Here is a 19,138-nt window from a genome sequence, read left to right as displayed (position 1 = left end):
AAAAAAATATATATGTATAAAAAAAGAAAATAAAAAAGCGTGCAAATTTATTAAGCTTTCAATAAACATTTTCTTTACTATAACATAAGTTACAATCTTAGGTATTATTCACTGAGACACGGTTCCAGCAATCATCGTAAGTTACATTTTCGACCGATTGTTTTTGAAATTTTAAATTTTTGTCTAAAAATTGTACTGCGTGAACTGCTTATTGAAATTTTCAAGTTTTTCTAACTTCTAGTAGGCAAGTTATTGTGTATAACACAGAAAAATATGCAATTGAAAGCATCTAAACCTTTCAAGTGAAGCAATAATTACAGACTTCAAACATGCCAAATACGTAATTATCTATAATTAAATTCTTCTGATTAAACATAGAAGAATTATACTTGATCCTACAACCCTCTAATTTTCTTTAAATATGGACACATCTATTTCTAGATCTTCATTAACCATCAGGTATCAGTATAATTAATTTTATAAATGTAGGCTATCCACCAAAATAGTTAATTTCACAAATTACGTCAAATATGGTTAGAAAGCATTTATTGTACTTATCCTTGGTTAGCAGAAATTTCGGAAATGAAAACTCCTACTGATGGTAGATCTTTACATCTCAATAAAAATAACAAAAATAAGTGTTTCATATACCGTAGAGCAGTTTTTACTGAAGTAAAATTGGTCTTTTTGAGTAAAATAAACCTTTTTGTGTACCCTGCTGAACTAGAAGAAAGGAAATTGATTTTAAATATTAATTTAAGAAAATATAAATGTATTATATGCAGATCTATCGACTGTGAAGAGCGTTCTAATCCGTTTTGATTAAAAATTGTTGCAAATATTTACAGTAGTTAAACAATTGTAACTGATGATTTAAAGCTGTAAGTTACAAACGACAAAATATCTGCAGACATCTATGTTTCTAATCAGGATAAAAAAAAGAGAATGAGACGTTAATTTCAGTGACAATGCTGTCGCCACATTGTCAGATTATCAGATATATACGCGCAGTGAAAGTCTTATAATAAATTACAACATTTATATGAATATACTGAGGACTAATGCGTATATGGGTACATATATTGTCTGAGCTTTCTTTACTGTTCATCCTAAACTATTGAAGAAGTAATTGTCTTCTAAGTACAATTGTATATAATAGTACAAGCTTTGGGCAATTATTATAATCTATATTTACCATTCTCTTAACTGGACAGGATTATGATTGTGACTCATTATAACTTGCAGCCTTTAGCAAATACGGTTTGTCAATCCAAACAATGCAATGACAAAAGTCAATTGTTTGATTTTATGCATAGATTTGGAATAAACAATGTTCGCTAATGGATAAACAGTAAACCTTTAAATTAATAGATGTTTATTCAAAAAGAATATTTTTTATCTTTCATGATGTGACATGTATAGGCAACAAATAGGTAAATTACTGATAAAAAGGAGTACCTATTAGTAATGAACAAAGCGGTACCAGATAGTATTAATATGTAAAACTAAATTTTCTTTTTGTTCAGACAGTTGACTTTAAGATCATTAGTAAATAACGTAAGAAATCCTGTTGTATGTAAGTGAATTTTAACGACCCATATCCGGAATAATATTAATTTATTTTATTCCCACTTTGGATATTATTAACAGGCTTTAAACATTAAAGACCTGACTTTGAATTCGTTTCCCTGCGTAAATGTACTACCTACTCTCTTTTAACCTAAATAGCAGTTAACTATTTAATACGTGAATCTTGAAAAGAATAAAATTATTAGTAGTTAATAGTTAAGTTAATGAAAATGTACTTAATCAAAATAAAGCAGAAAATGCTCTCCATTCTAATTTTCCAACTTTTCTTTACGGCTGTTACTCAGTAGTTCTTATTAGACTTCCACGGCCAGCGTATATCGATGCGATGTTTTCTTTCGGGCTTTTTGGCCGTGGTTCGTGGAATTCTACTTTTCCAAACGTTTCGCCGTTTTTTGCTTACTACATCTTCAGTGGTAACTGGACAGGTGCTGAGTCGTAATTGACATCAGTTTGGAAAAGTAAAATTCTACGGACAACGGCCAAAAAGCCCGGAAGAAAACACCGCATCGGCTTTTATTCAATCTGATGATGGAGTACGTAGAATGATGAGATCTTTAGTAATACGTATTCCTAAAACTTCAAATTTTTGTTTAAATTCTACCACTGATTCAAAATTTCCTTAGTCAGTTTACAGGGACCCATGTAATGAGTGAGTGGTGGTTGAGGAGAGAAAAAAGATACAGAAGAATGTGAAAGATTACCTGTATAGTATTATTACTGCCTCAGAATTTTCATAAGTACCTAGTCCAAGGAAAACTTGGACCGGGTAGATATACCCGAAATGGAGCTGTAGCCCCCTTTTTCTCAATTGCTAACCCTTTACTGGGAAATTTGAGATACAGAAGTCATAAGCGGCATCTTAAAGCTTCTTGTACGGTCTTCATTAAAGCTAGACCCTCGTATTAATTGATATTTAATGGCAGATATCATTACAATTTAAAAATTAATAAATAAATTACGAATAAATAACGTTTAAACAGAACATGAATTGCAGTGTTGGAGTTTTTTTGCTCTAGCTTGATGTTTAAGGATGTTTGGGAGGTAAAATCGGAGACAAGAGTACATAAAATTAGAAATTCGTGATTAATTAGGTTTTGCAGCATATCATGAGGTAAATAAATACTATCTATACTAAAAAAAGTATACGGTTTGAGAGAAAATTTGGAATTTGACCAAAAACTTTGAATCAAATAAGAAATAACGAATAATATGGATAATTTTTAATTGACTTTTGGCAGTGAATATGCCTTGATTTCAACTTCGAAACAAAAAATATTTAGTTTCAATTTCTATTAATAATGAGCTTAAAACTTCTTTATATGTTTAAATTATAATTAAAACTTTAAAATTGCATTTATTTCAGACAATTATAAATATTATCATTATATTTTCAAGTAAACACGAGATTTTCTGCTAATTTATCATTTTTTCCTCGATAACCATTTAGTGAATTTGAATAACCTTACGCTAAAGTGATTCTCCAGAGTTCAAGTTACTTATTATAAAAGTTTGAAATTTCTGGTAGCTTTTTTCTGTTAATAAAAATAAATTTAATCTGTTCGGTTAACGAATCTCCATAAAATGACGTATAAAATTACAATTTTTTAAAATTGCAATAACTTTTTAACGGTTTAGTGAATCGATTTGTAATTTTTACAGGAGTTTTAGAATTGAATGAGGAACGTTCTTCCAAATTTTTATTTGTCTCGTAGCATTTTGACATACCTCCCAAACATCCTTCTCAAATTGATAGAACTATACAGAAACTATAACAATATCACAAAAGTCGTATTTGTATCAAGTTAAGCGGCCTCCATTATTACCGTCTAATTTAAATATGATCATGATAAAAAGGCTTCCCACCTTTGGTTTAATCCTATAATTCACGCAAGATGCACATGTATCTAGCGATAAAAGCTGCTTCCGAAATAGAAGTTGATTTATGCTTTCACGGCTGAAGAAACTGGATTTCCGGATTCTAACCGCGTCTTCTTGATGAGAGTGAACATCTTTCACGCCACTATGATCCGTCATGAGGATATCATCAAGAAGACGCGGTTACTTCCGAATTGCCGTGAAGTACTTATACGTATAGACAGTGACCTTATGTTGCACTCACCATTCGAATTTCTTATTGCCAAAAATTTCGTCAAACTTCACATCCGGGGACACAATTTAAGAATTCATATGAATTCGAGATCTTCAGCTTATTTTGCAGCTGACATTTACTTAGCACTTTTTTTGCAAATTCATTTCATCTAATCAACTGATTACTGATTCCCTTGGGCATAGAATGGTTGATTCTTAATTACGACGATCATTTATTTAAGATTCGAAAGCATTGCAGTATTAAAATTAAGAGATCGGCGAATGGTTACAACAATCACTTAATAACTTAACTATCTATTATTACTATCATCTACGCATTAACATGTCTTTATGGCAAATATTTTCATAGAAATAGTTCCGGATTTCGTTTTTTTTTTTCTTCTGTATAGCTACGTTACAATATACGTATTTATATGTTGCATAAAGATGCCAGTGTCAGAATTTAAGAATAAAACTTTCATTTCACATCGTCGGGCTGCATGGCGTGACACAAAATGGATGCAACGACGCGGAAGTTGAAAGGTGGCATTTAAAAGAATAATAGCCGGCTGTGACTTCCTCTTTAGCAATTGCAAAAGAGCAACGACGACTACATGAACAAGGTTGGCTGTCCATACCCTCACTGTTGCTTTTTTTTTAAATTATATCTACCCGTTTTACCAAGAACAAAAATTAAGTAGAATATTTCAGTCCCCAACAAATGAAAGAATAGTAATCAACAAATAAATTAACGAAGCTCTTAGTTCTTATAACTTCGAAATGAAATGAAACATAAACACATTAAAGTTACAAACATTTTATTGTTAACGCACTGTAATGGTGTTGTATGATACAGTGGAAAGATAATAAATAAAAAACCAAATGCAAAATCCTTAAATACTAAAATGAAAAGGAAGGATGAGGTGAATGAAGCTAAGTAAGAACTTAAAATCGTTTAATATTAAACCATAGTTGATACGTATGTAATTCTTTAATTTCTATACATTCCAATAAATTTAATTTTAGATCTTTAATTATTTTTTACTTTTATGATTAAAAATAGATACAAGAATGTTTTAACGAATGGGTAGATAGCATAAGTAATATTTATATAAATATAAAAACCACCCTCATAATCACTATCTTTTCAGATTTTGTTTATCTACATCACCCTTCCCATTGTTTTTTTAGTATTTAAGGGTTTTGCCTCTGGATTCACCTAATGATGTTAAGTTTATTATATATTTACACCTAAGGTAGCCAATCACAAAGATTTTGTAACTTTTACGTGTGGAAGGCAAAATGTTCAGAAGAAATTGGTTTCCTCAACATGCCAACATATAATGTTTCAAAAAAAACCTGTACCAAAAAGTAACTGTAATGACTACAAGGAAATCGAACAGTTTTGTATAAAAATGTACGTCAATCTGTACTAGCTGATCTAGTTTTTGTATTGGTACACTCTGTAGAATACAACTACAATAACAACTTCTTCGTCCAGATGAAATTGACTTCCTTTCATTTGTCCATAGTCAATCTTTGTCGTGTTTTTATACCTATAGCAGTAGGTAAAGTACGAATTATTATTATTGATACAAAAAGTATCACATTTCATATAAGATTGTGGTTTGTGATTGCTGATAAGAAAAAGTTACGATTGGATCTCTTTCTTCAATCACAATAACAAGCGATGACAGAATAAATTATTTAAAACGAAAAACGGACTGAATTGGCAAAAATAACTACGTCTTAATTAAGGTGCTGTTAGCTTTATAGCCTATTGAAAAGACTGAGTAATGCAATTGACTATTAACGGGCTATAATAATTGATGCTCAGCCAACTGTCTTATGAAAGACATTTACGGTGTATTTACATGCAAATACACATACGTGTGTAATGTACAATACAAAATGTTCAAGGAAATAAAATTAACAATAGTTAATGGCTTGTAATTATAATGAAATAAATTAATTCGTTTAGTTTAGAAAATTACAAGTCGAAGTAAAGGTAAAATTCACTTTACTTTCTCGTAATTTTATTCCGTATAATAGTTAAAAAAAAGTTTACTTATACCTGTAGTTTATGAAAAGTATTTTGAACGCTCTTTTTTTCTTTTTAAAGCGGCAAAATTTACAGGGTTTTTTCTCTTTAAATAACTCAAGGGTTGAAAACACACTTTAAAATTTAATTTCAAAAATTCTATATTTTCACCTATCTTTAGGTAAATTATATACCTACGTATAAGTAAAATTTGAAGTGTCTGTCTGTAGGTACTCTTAAACTAACTGCATTTTTATAGGCTTATATGATTATTTGTCTGCTATTCAGACACAAATCACCCTTAAAAGAATTTTTATCTGTGGTTTTAAATGCATGGATATCAGGAGTGATTTGTAAGTTACCTTTTTAAATTGATTATATTAATTATAACAATTTTATACTATGGAATTTAGTGTTTAATAAAAATCATTGAATTTATTTTACGCCGGCTAAGTCAGGGGTAAATGTTTCCGTACATGTATAACAAACGAAAATATTTGATTTTATTCTTAAACAGTTGCACTATATTAATAATAATCAATCAAAATTGAAAGTAAAAGGCTAAAAATATAACCCGAGTAATCTTTACAAGTATCATAAAAACTTTTATAAGTAATTATAGGACTTACTGTAACAAAACACAGAAATATAAAGGAATCCTATTAATCTCACATTATTTTCCAGCCTAATTTTATCTGTATGTAGCAAGACAGCTTTTGTTAGATATTTTCTTTTACATTATTTCCTTCCTAATAATCAAATTGATTCTGATTTTCATCTAGTAAGTAGATTAAAAAAAGCTCTTTAAATTAAAATTATCAAACGTTACTCACCCTTATCATGAACCGGGTAAGGAAATAAAAAAAGTTCAAACTTCTAAAACCCACTTGTCACTCGATCCAATAAAACAAATCAAAGTCAATAAATCGATTCAAAAATCCAAAATTCACTCGCTCGCTCTATAGAGTAATCGGACACAATCGCGTCGCGATCAAGTTTCCCGACAGAATGAAGACTTTTCCAATATTAAAATCTAGAGAGCCGAGTTCGTAGCAACGCGAGTTGAAGTTCACGAGTCAGAACGTACACACATAACAATATACGATCGCCGGAGCCGTCTATGATGAGGATATTCATGCCGGCATGCCGAAGAAACGGTGGAACAAGAAGTAACCGAAGTCTTCAGCAGGGACCGGACTTTACAACACGTTTTAAATATTTAGAGAAAGCTCATAATTAAAGAACGGCATACATTTTGCGGAATGGATTTTTCAACTCATCGAAATAGTACCCATACGTTATGTACCAGGGGAAAATACAGTATTTCCCCATGGGCGTGAATTGGAAAACTTCAGGAAGGAGGTGTCGTTGTTCCTCTCTGAGGCTTATATACAATTTTTTACCATACTCCTGACCCGAAAGTACGACTTTAGTACACTTTCAGGGACAAGAAAGTAAAAAATCGTATTAATATTTATTAGGAACGCATTTTAACATCTTTTTGGTGGAAATTGTCACCAAGTGCAAAACCACGCGTAGAATAATTAAATCCTTTCCTAATAAGGAGTAAAGTGCGACTTCTTACCCAAGGAGGATGTTGTGCTTTCGTCCTTGAAATCAGACAAAAAAGTGCTTTTGGTGTGGAAATGATAAGAAAGAAATTTATGAAGGTCCTCATATCAAGACGTTTTTTCCATCCTTTAAATCAGGAACTTGCAATTTTGTTAATTATTAGTATACATAATTGTAAGTTTAATTTTATTCTAAATATTTTTGTAATTGTATTGGGGTTTAAAATGTTTTGTAGTTTGATTTGGCAATATACCTAATACGTTTTTGTCTACCCTACAATTTAAACGTAAAAAATCATCTGGGAAACAAGGGTTGGATTTTTCGCCATTCATTTGAAAAATTTTTATTAATAGTAAACTTAGTTATTCTATTTTCTGAGACAGCTTTATATTTTCATAATTAGTTTCCAAAAACTTTGTAGGAGGTATCAAACAAAAATTATTTATAGTGTTCAGTCTCGTGGTGTATTAATAAATAGGTACTAATAGGTAACTAATAGTCTTATTTTTGTTTTTTATTCTTTTGCCGAATATCTCTCAGAATTACATTCACCAATAAATTTAATTTTAGATCTTTAATTATTTTTTACTTTTATGATTAAAAATAGATACAAGAATGTTTTAACGAATGGGTAGATAGCATAAGTAATATTTATATAAATATAAAAACCACCCTCATAATCACTATCTTTTCAGATTTTGTTTATCTACATCACCCTTCCCATTGTTTTTTTAGTATTTAAGGGTTTTGCCTCTGGATTCACCTAATGATGTTAAGTTTATTATATATTTACACCTAAGGTAGCCAATCACAAAGATTTTGTAACTTTTACGTGTGGAAGGCAAAATGTTCAGAAGAAATTGGTTTCCTCAACATGCCAACATATAATGTTTCAAAAAAAACCTGTACCAAAAAGTAACTGTAATGACTACAAGGAAATCGAACAGTTTTGTATAAAAATGTACGTCAATCTGTACTAGCTGATCTAGTTTTTGTATTGGTACACTCTGTAGAATACAACTACAATAACAACTTCTTCGTCCAGATGAAATTGACTTCCTTTCATTTGTCCATAGTCAATCTTTGTCGTGTTTTTATACCTATAGCAGTAGGTAAAGTACGAATTATTATTATTGATACAAAAAGTATCACATTTCATATAAGATTGTGGTTTGTGATTGCTGATAAGAAAAAGTTACGATTGGATCTCTTTCTTCAATCACAATAACAAGCGATGACAGAATAAATTATTTAAAACGAAAAACGGACTGAATTGGCAAAAATAACTACGTCTTAATTAAGGTGCTGTTAGCTTTATAGCCTATTGAAAAGACTGAGTAATGCAATTGACTATTAACGGGCTATAATAATTGATGCTCAGCCAACTGTCTTATGAAAGACATTTACGGTGTATTTACATGCAAATACACATACGTGTGTAATGTACAATACAAAATGTTCAAGGAAATAAAATTAACAATAGTTAATGGCTTGTAATTATAATGAAATAAATTAATTCGTTTAGTTTAGAAAATTACAAGTCGAAGTAAAGGTAAAATTCACTTTACTTTCTCGTAATTTTATTCCGTATAATAGTTAAAAAAAAGTTTACTTATACCTGTAGTTTATGAAAAGTATTTTGAACGCTCTTTTTTTCTTTTTAAAGCGGCAAAATTTACAGGGTTTTTTCTCTTTAAATAACTCAAGGGTTGAAAACACACTTTAAAATTTAAAGACATTAATTGTAATGAATCATAGCTAAAAACTCCCCTTCCAATCATCTTCCAAACAAAAAAGAAACTAACAATGGTATTTTAGATAGATTCTGATTGTGTTTTTTTATCTTTTAATTAGACTGTGGTCAAAAGTGTTTGCGCCAATGTAGTGTAAGTATATAAAAATAAAATNCGCTTTCCTCTTCAATTCTAACTTACAGCATAAAAGAAGTCAAAATCTAAAGCTTTTAAACTGCAACCTGGATACTTCAACAAAGACAAACGGAAAGGTCCTTCAAGGAAAGAATCAAGGAACATTTTTAGTCTAACCAATTGAATATATCTCTAAATACCTATTTATCTAGGTTTGAAAATACCTAATTTCGATATTCTACATAAATGTAATAATAACCAAAAGCCAATAGTTTATAAATAATTACAAATAAAATTTATTGCTTGATGGCCAATTGAAACTTACCAATAAACCCATATTAACGTTAAACTTATAAATTTCCCTCTACGTAACGTATTACCTATATAAACGTCAACTTTCTAATAACTGACAATTCATTTACGTAGGTATTTCGTCACCTGACGAAGTTACCTTACTAGAAAACAATTACAGTCCAATTAAAGTAATTCTTTGAAACCAAAAACTACCAGTGTCCTATTTATACTGTAAGAATCATATGGCTCGTTCTGTTCATTGAAATTTTCCTATAAATTTTAAATTACGGTCCTGTCAATGCAAGATCCTCATATTACAGTCGTGGTGGAACAAGAGAAGACGCCATACGAAGCTGTTGCTATCGTTGTTGTTATTCTTGGTAGGGCAACACAGTGACCGACTTTCCATCGACATCTTCTACACTATGTGCGCGTCCACTAGGTAATTCCTTGCAGGTGAGAGCGATGACGTCAACCGGGAGGGACCCACTCTTTGCAATCGCAAACCAATGACTCCTTGAGCATCCGGGAGAAACACTCTAATCTGAATTAGACTATTAATTCCAATAATAATAACATGAGAAGTAATTGTGTCTCAATACCGTTTAACATGTTTTATTGCCTAGATTTTAAGTATACACTATATCTAGTTCAACACAGTTACTCGATTATCCAAGAATAATTTCGGATTATTTTACTTGATGTCCGGATAAAGATGCAAGTGGTTGTTTCTCAACAAAATACAAATGTTTAAAAATGACAATTTTTATGGTCCCTAAAATAGGATTAGGTACATTAAATGAGGAAACTATGAGATAACACTATGGCAAAAGCTTCTCGTTATTTTTGAGTCGCTAATTAGGCTGTTAGTTTGTAAAACGGAACCGTGCTTCATTGAGCAATTCTTCGTTAAACTAAAACGTGCCAAAAATAACGACATTTACAAATCAAAAGCGGATCTGCAGAAATAATCATTTTAACCATGTTACACAATATTGTACAAAATATTATACTATAACATGTGTAGCTATAGCAGAAATTAAAAAATAACGTCAATTAAGCTCAACTAAAGGAAAAATGTTCTCCAGAATTATCTACACATCTATATATACAAAAGAAAGTCGTCTTAGTTACACCATTTATAACTCCAGAACGGCTGAACCGATTTGGCTGAAAATGGGTGGGGAGGTAGCTTACAACCGGGAGAAGGACATAGGATACTTTTTATCGCGTTCTACGAGAAAAACGTGGTATATGTAAACGCAACTGACATGGATAATAACAAAAATGACAGCAAAACGAAAAATTTATAAATCAAATCATCAGTCCAGCCGTTCATTTGTTAAAAATGGTATAACAAAACGCAACTGACAGCTAAACGTAATGTTGTCTATGGTTAAGTATGGTGTTTTATTTATAGTCAGATTTACCTGAAACTTGGCTTTAATGCTTTTTCATATAAAATTAGTGATATACATACATATTTCAACATTTTACAAAATTCTACATCTTTAGGAAGCTAAAAGGGGTTTGCAAAGATTGCACGTTTGTTTTTGGTCCGATTTACTTGAAATTGGTTAAAAAATTCAATCTCTGTTGGGAGGATGAGTGGTTAAGAGGAGTTGCAATGTTTAAATGGAACAAAAATTATTTGTCGTCAGATTTAATTGAAACTTTGTTGTAATGGTCTCTCATTTAAATTCTGAAAGATCTATCTTGACATTTTAAAAAAGGGAAAGGTGTTGCAATTTTTGTTTGGGACATACTTTAATTGTGGTTAAATTTACTTGAAACTTGGTATTCTGCTGTTTAATATTATTAATAAAATGAAAAGAGGTTGCAACGTTTCCATGGGGTATATTTTATTTGTACGCGGATTTACTCGAAGGTTGCTCATTGTTGAAATTAAGCAAATACGTGTTTTGGCAATTTTTAAAAATCAACCGTTAAGGATGAAATGTTGTTGCTACGTTTGTATTTGAAATCTATGACGGCAACATTACATACAATTAAAACGTTGTAAGGGTGAATTGGGAGTTAAAAGGTTGCAACGTTTCCACGGGGTATATTTTATTTGTACTCCGTTTTACTCGAAAGTTGCTCATTGTTGAAATTAAGCAAATACGTGTTTTGGCGATTTTTAAAAATCAACCCTTAAGGATCAAATGTTGTTGCTACGTTTGTCTTTGAAATCTAAGATGGCAACATTACATAAAATTAAAACGTTGTAAGGGTGAATTGGGAGTCATGAAGTTACGTGAAAATGAAAGATAGGTACAGAAAATCTAAAAACATCTGGATGCAGTAGTTCTTCAATGGTAGATGCAGTTTAGAATCTCGTGACCCATGGCCTTGCGCTGCAAAATTACCCCTATTGGTTTCTAATTTTCACTGAGAACATTTTCCGTTGTGTTGTTTTTGAAGTGTACAATATGAATGCCACCCCTCGCGCATTTTGCAATACCTCTAGAATATTCACTTGCTACTTGAGCCGCCCGGATTTGATTAACTACAGTGTGCCTTAATCCATGAGTTTTTCTGATCAATTAAAATTATAGGATTACTAATTAAATTTAATTTGTACAAACGTTGGTAGCATAAACAGTACCTACCCTACTGTTTTTCTTTGAGAAAAATACGGATATTCCGGGTTTAAACCACGCCAAGACCTTGCAAAATACCGAGGAATTATTCTAAAGCTTTATAAAAATAAAAAATAAAACGTACTGGTTGAATACTCGAATACTCATTGACATTTCAGGATGATGTCAGCAATTGTAACGCCAATTGTTGTTTTTTATGAATAAGTCAATGCCATCACGAATCAGTGTATTCGTTTAATTTGGCGATGGGGTCTCTAATGTCAAGCAGTAACCTCAACATGTCAGATTAAATCGTCGCACAATTGCGTCGTCCTGGATTGTGAGGTGAAAAGAACAACGCGGCGGGCGCATCATCATTATCATTTTCATTTAGACGTTCACTTGTTTAAGAAATAACAACGTTAATTATTATCATTAACAATAATCAACCGCTCTAAGCAGCATCCTTGAGTGTCAACATATAAATACCGTCACTCCTCTAAGAATATTATTTCGAAAGGTTAAGCTTGTTACAAATAAATTACCATCACTTCACTTAAAGATCGCGGAAACCGAGTCCTGTTATGAGTATTGTCAATCCTAAATAATAATATTAAATAAAATAAATCAAAATTAAAATTGATATTGATCTTCGAAAAAAGCAAAACGAAGGTCACATTTGCACAATCACAATCAAAGTTGCAATCTGTAATTTAAGAACACCAGTATGACCTGAAAATTTTTGAATTCTATTTTCTTCGAAAATTGCGAAAGGTGCCCAGGTAAAAAGTTGACCTAAAATCGATATATTTTTCTAATTTTTGAAGTGGAGCTTTTTCTGAATAATGGGTAATAAAGCAAATGGGTCACTGTACGAGTGAAACGGGTACAATATTCGTAATAAGCGTACCTTCCTTTTTTAAATTCAAATTTCATTTTCCTTAGAAAATATCAAGTGAAGGACTAAATTACTAGAGTCAAAATCTGTTATAACGACACCGAAGAGACTACTCATATTTGGTCGTAAAAACCGGTAGTTGTAATAGCCGGTGACGTTGCTATTAAGTTAAGTACTTAATACCTATTATTGAATGTGTGATTAATATATTCATATATAAAATAAAACTACATTTATTTATTTTACATAAAACGTATTATAAAAAGACATTACGTACATATAATTTTCAATTTTCTATATTAATAAAACCTCGAATTTTAGTCTGTTTGGAACACTTCTGTCGTGCGTACAGATTTTGTAGTTCACGTTTAATTTTAATTAATGTATCATCATAATTTCTCTGCATATGAAACTGTTCATTAGAATAAAAAACAATTTTTCGTACACTGACAGCATTAAGACCATCATTCAAAGTTGGCACTGCAAACTGTTCTTCAGTCTGTTCCTGTTCGTCATTTTTCTCTTGAACTTCTTTTCCAATATCATCTTCCGTAGCTGGTGCACAAATTGCAATAGAGTTATCTGCATCAATAAACTCCTTAGCTTCAGTAGCAGATATTCTGAGAATTACAATAGACCCTAAACTAATGATCATTTACTGTACCAGATCTGGATACTGTTACCTATTCAACTGTTTACAATACAGCTGGCCGTTCTAACAGATATACTGCTCCGAAAATATCAGTTCAATGTAGTCGCTTAAACAGTTATGTTGTAATAAGCAATGTCGTAAAAACCAGTATTTTTTATAAGGCGGTCTAACAGAATTAAGCCGGGACCTATAATTTTGGTCAATATAACCGGTACGTTGTTCTAAACGATGTCGTAGTAAACGGATTTAACTGTATGTAGATACTGATGCAAGTATCAACTTGGTATTAAAATAAGGCAAGTATCTATTCTTAATTGTTTTGTGTTCACTGATTTCCGCTGAATTCCTGGTATAAGTCTACGAAAATTCAAAAAATCAAGAACTCAAAAAATTGACCGAAAACTAAGAGTAAATAGCAAGAGATCTGAAGCAAATACCCTACCAGAAAAAGTAACAATTAAAAATTAAGACTTTGTACAGTTTTAATTTGATCTTGTAAGTATAGCTATTATTCCAAAATTTATAAATTATTTCAAATATGACCTTAAAAGTAAGCGTCAAGACGGAATAAAGATGCTGACATAGGAATGTCGTAAATAACTACTTTAGTCGTTGCAGAATAAACTGCCTATTAAACTTTCGCAGTTAACATATAATTATCCGATTTTTATAATTTACTCATGGCGTTGCATAGGTTTCGGCTATTGACGCTTCTGAAACATATTTCTCCGTTTAAAATGCGTAAAATCTACGAAATTTATGCTCATTGCAAAACCAACTGACTGAAAGGTGGTGGCATTTCTTTTTTTAACCGACGTATTTCAGAAATATCTTCGCAGGATGGCGCAACAGAAAATTTAACGACTCACAGATGCGTACATACAATAAAACATTTATTACTTTTTATTTCAATCTCTGCTCAAAAAGATAAAAATGATATTGTAGTAGCAGTACTCATGTTCATTATGCATCAGAATAATTAGATCATAATAAAAACGTAGATGTTGCTCATCATCATCATCATAAGATCGTCAGTCCTAAGACTGGTTGGACACGTACCTCCACTCTTTCCTATCCTGAGCTAAACTTCGCATTTCCCTAAAACTAGAACAACCCACATCCTTAACTATTTGCGAACAGTAATCTAATCTAGGTCTAAAGATGTTGCTACTGAAAAAATAAAAACAAATTAAAGTAGATGATAGATAGCAGTTTATATTTTCTTCTTTGTATTTAAAGAAGAATTTTAAATAGCAAAATTATTATATCCTCGAAGGAATATCTAATAAATTAACTAGGTACTAGGTATACTTATTTCTTCAGAAATAGCTTTGGTTCAACTTTACTGAAGCAGGGTTCCTACATATAAGCAATCAGTAGGTATTATGTTATATTATCGTCAAAATTTGTTGCTGATGTCACACCCTCGCTGGGAATCGAATCTGAGTTCTGGCTATATACGCCAATGGTCTGACCATTAAGCTACAAGAGACAAAAGATCCCGGGTTCGGTTCCCGGCGAGCATGTGACAACAGCAACAAATTTTTTCTCATTAATTTGAGGTAATTTATAGTTATAAATCAATTTTCACATTAATATTTGATATATATAAATCACTATTAAAAATATTAAAGTATTTCGTATGTATAGTTATTGAAAACAACTGTTGAAGGTACTTGTTCACTGCTCTTCTTAATGAAGAAAAAGGAAGTATTGCAGGATATTAGAAAACGAAAATCGATCTTTATAGTTGCCCAACCAGACGCCACACTAACCGCATTCACGCAACATGACCTACGAACACGTACGTTTTGGGAATTCAGTGTTGACCATATCACAGACCAAATCGAAATTGAGTAATTAAATTGACAATGACAGGCCTGTTGCGGCAGGATCGCATAAATGTACCTATATCTTGCATACAATGCAATGAAACTGAGAAGTCCAAGAAAGGTTTCGAATCGAAATTGTGAAATTAATTATATATTAACTGAATAAATAATTGTGTCATTTCAGATATCTGCCACTAACGTAAATAAAAATCAGTGAACAACGACTTTCAGCACGAGTGTCGTTTGTTATTCAAAGGAATGGAGTAGAGAGGGAGGACGGAGCAAATAAATACAGATTTGATTACCGTTCGCAAATCGTTTAGGGATGTAGATTTTCATTAGGGAAATGCGAAAATTGGCTCAAGATATGAATGCGTGGAGGTGCGTGTCCAACGAAATCTTCGCAGTGATGGCCGCATGTTGTTGATAAGAAGGATTTAAAAACGTTTTACTCTATTCTTTCAAATGTACTTAATAAAACAAACATGAAAATTAATTACACATTCTCTAATCTAAACCTTAATCTCTTCTTTTAATTCGAAAGCTCTTCTAAACCATCAACTGATGGAAAGGGTAAAGTATTAGCGACCCTGCCTACGTTTCTACCCTTTCTACCTTCCATCTGAAAGATAAATTACTATAGCAACCCTTCTTCTCGAACAGTGACATATTTATTTAGGGGCTGAACGGGTTATAGCCCAGGGCGGCAGAATTATAGGGGCGGGAAATATATTTTCAAATTAAGGCAAAAGAAATAATAAAAACACATTAAATGCGTGTCCAAGTCTAAACAGTCCTGATGATGATGATGATATGCCTATAAGTTCGCCACGTGAAACACCTAAACAAACAATTTTATCTAGTACCTACTTTACTTAGCAATTAAGTACTGCCTTTTGTGCCAAATATGATTAAAATTCATTTAAGTATTACAATACTAATCCTCCTTAAAATTTCTGACTTCCTAAAAGAGGACAAAGGAACTAGAAAGGTCATTCGCACTTTCAATTTATTTCTAATTTCAAAGTCTACTTAAGTAATGTATCTACCTGATGATATTATTTGTAATGATGGTGAAAATTTACCTGTGTTAAATCAGGTATTTGTCTCGCTTTTGAAATAAAACCTCAATTTAGAAATAAACTGGTCGAAATCCTTAGAAAACGGAGCATATTATATAAAAGCAGCATCCACAAAATTATTACGAGTTACCAGTCATTCGGATAGTTTCTTATTGCTAAATAATAATTATTTAGATGAAAATAGCTCCCTCTTCTTTTCGACGTGTACTGCTGAATGTTTTATTACACTTAACACTTCTAACTTGCAGAAAATGATGATTAGTTGCAACAAACATTCGTTGAATTGTCTCAGGGAAAACCAATTAGCAAATTAAAAGTACCTTGCAATATCTAAATAAGTACCTATAAGTAATCGCTTCTATTGTTGTAAAGTATGTCAAATTAATTGGCATTAGTAATTCATATTGCATTTTTCAAAGGGGTCACTACTTCGGAACTATCTTTCAATTTCCAATTTAAAAAGTTATTTATGTTTTTGATTTGTTCCAATTTCCAATTTCTGTAATCATTTATAAGAGCCGTTCATATAAAACAAACGTCAAGCAATTTTCATTTACTTATTATGTTATGTATATGTATTCTGTGTTTAAAATATTTTTGTTACAGCAAAAGGCTTAAAAGTAAAATCAAAAATTTTCATTACCTTATACAAAGAACAAAAAAGTATTACAATGAATTGAACAAGTAATTAAATAAAACTTTATTCTACCAAAATTGTTGCTATCTATATGATTTGCTGTTACAAATGATTGGGGCACATTAGAACTTCGTATAATTGCCGAAGGAAGCATTTTAAAGCAGTATTTCTACTTTTTACCGTGGAGACTTCAACGTTAGATCAAGCGAGTAACCCGATTTTGAGCGCTTCACCTACCAAAGAATATGCAACCATCCGATCACGCTAGTATTGAGTGTAGTCAAACGCGTTTATGTAAAAATAAGTTTATAAAAAAGCGGTAATAAAACAACATTACTTCAACTACTTATTTTGTATCATAATTAAATTTTCTATAGGTGTCTTTACAGCTTGGTGAAGTGAAGTGAAACAAATGTCAAGATTTAATATCAAGTAAAAAAATTAAAATATGATCTTTCATACCACTTTTTAATGCCCTGGTTAAAATAAGAAATGAAGACAGCCTATTTATACAAAATCATACATTCGATGAAACCTTTAAGCTTTTTCTTTTTGAAAAATACTTTTTAAATCAATCATAAATAATTTACACAAATATTTAACGATATAAGGTAGTAAACTTATAATTAATAAATATTTGTAATAAAACAATTACTCTTTTACAATAGAAAACCAAAAACTAATTTAAAGTCGCATTTGAGTATTTGGGTACGAACGGGTACATACTCTTTGGCCCCGTGTAAACTATTTTCATTATTAATTCAACGTATTTATAAAAGACTATTAGTATTGTTTTATAAGTTAATATTAATAACTACAGTATTGAGCACATTATAAGGAATTGTAGCTTTTATGCTACATTTAAAAAAACAGAAATGGCGAAATGTAATAATGAAAATATATTTCAATAGATCATAGAAATACGTTATGTATGAGGCATTTAGATACTTGTTAACAACAAAAGTCTTCTATATATTATATTATTTAGTAAATTTCAATACTTAAGTATGTTTAATGTATACTAATGCCACTTTATTTTTACTTTTCTAAGTTACAATGTTATTTTAGGGGTGTAATTAGTATGTGATCGTCGTATCAAGTCGGTCAAAAAAAAATCAGGATCAAAAGTGGAACGGGTGCCTCCTGAAAGACCAAAATATTTCTCGTATCAGGTAGTGGCAAAGGTGGCTATTAAATTAAAAATATGTAACGAAAAACCGGAGTTTCAGGTTTCGGTTTTCACATTATATCCTTCCTCATATTTGATATAGTGGGTAGCTGCAGCCAGTTCGGAATTGGTGCTAAGCACACCGGTCAAAAAGCCCCACATTAATGACATATTTTATGCTCATTCAAGTCTAAAAAGGAATTTAAACAAGAAACAAACGCCAGACTTACGTGATTCATTCTATCCAAGCCAATTGAATTTGACATTGTAAAAGATCGATTAGTGGCAATATTTATCCTTACATGTAAATGTTAAAATTAACCACTATGGGTCAGCAGATATTACCACTTATTATGCCTAGTACTACCTGGGATTTAAAGAAAGATTGGTACAGATTCTTTTGAAATTAAAAGGAATGTATTTATAATAGTCAAATTGAGATTAAATCAATAATTGTAATCGTTATTTATCTCAGAAACTATTTTAAATTCACTAAAAACTACAGAATCTAATGAAATCAATAATAAACACAAATGCATTTTAAATTTAATATTCTTAGGTCCAATATATCAAAAGCTCATTGTAAAATAAATTAAAATAGGCAGAAAAGATATTGTAAATTTAATATTTGTTCTTTCAAATGGTTAACTTAATGAATTCAGAGTGAAATGGAAGACTTTTGGAAAGCAGTGACAGGAAATATTGAACCAATATTAAGTTAGAAATTAATTTTTGATTTGGAGACTACATTTTTTGTCATATAGGTGTATGATTCTTTTGAAATAAAAATATTTTTTTCCCATGTATACGTATACCAATATGAAACACTGTTGA

At 31.1% G+C, this 19,138-nt stretch overlaps 1 protein-coding gene across 4 annotated transcripts in view; it reads right to left on the bottom strand.

The window, feature by feature from the left end:
* Positions 1–19,138, bottom strand: part of LOC108735121 (balbiani ring protein 3) — a 226,416-nt gene that overhangs the window by 54,748 nt on the left and 152,530 nt on the right. For 2 of the 4 annotated variants that reach the window (XM_018466956.2, XM_018466955.2), the window contains exon 1: positions 6,553–6,803. The exons of the other annotated variants lie outside the window; for them this stretch is intronic. The gene's annotated coding sequence lies outside the window, so the exon portion shown is untranslated. Of the gene's footprint in view, positions 1–6,552; positions 6,804–19,138 lie in introns of those variants that run through there. 4 annotated transcript variants of the gene reach the window in all.

The sequence above is a fragment of the Agrilus planipennis genome, unplaced genomic scaffold (genome assembly GCF_000699045.2).
Source record: "Agrilus planipennis isolate EAB-ADULT unplaced genomic scaffold, Apla_2.0 scaffold34, whole genome shotgun sequence".
Classification (NCBI taxonomy): domain Eukaryota; kingdom Metazoa; phylum Arthropoda; class Insecta; order Coleoptera; family Buprestidae; genus Agrilus; species Agrilus planipennis.
Note: the sequence above shows the minus strand (reverse complement) of the source record. Positions and strands in the feature narration are given on the sequence as shown.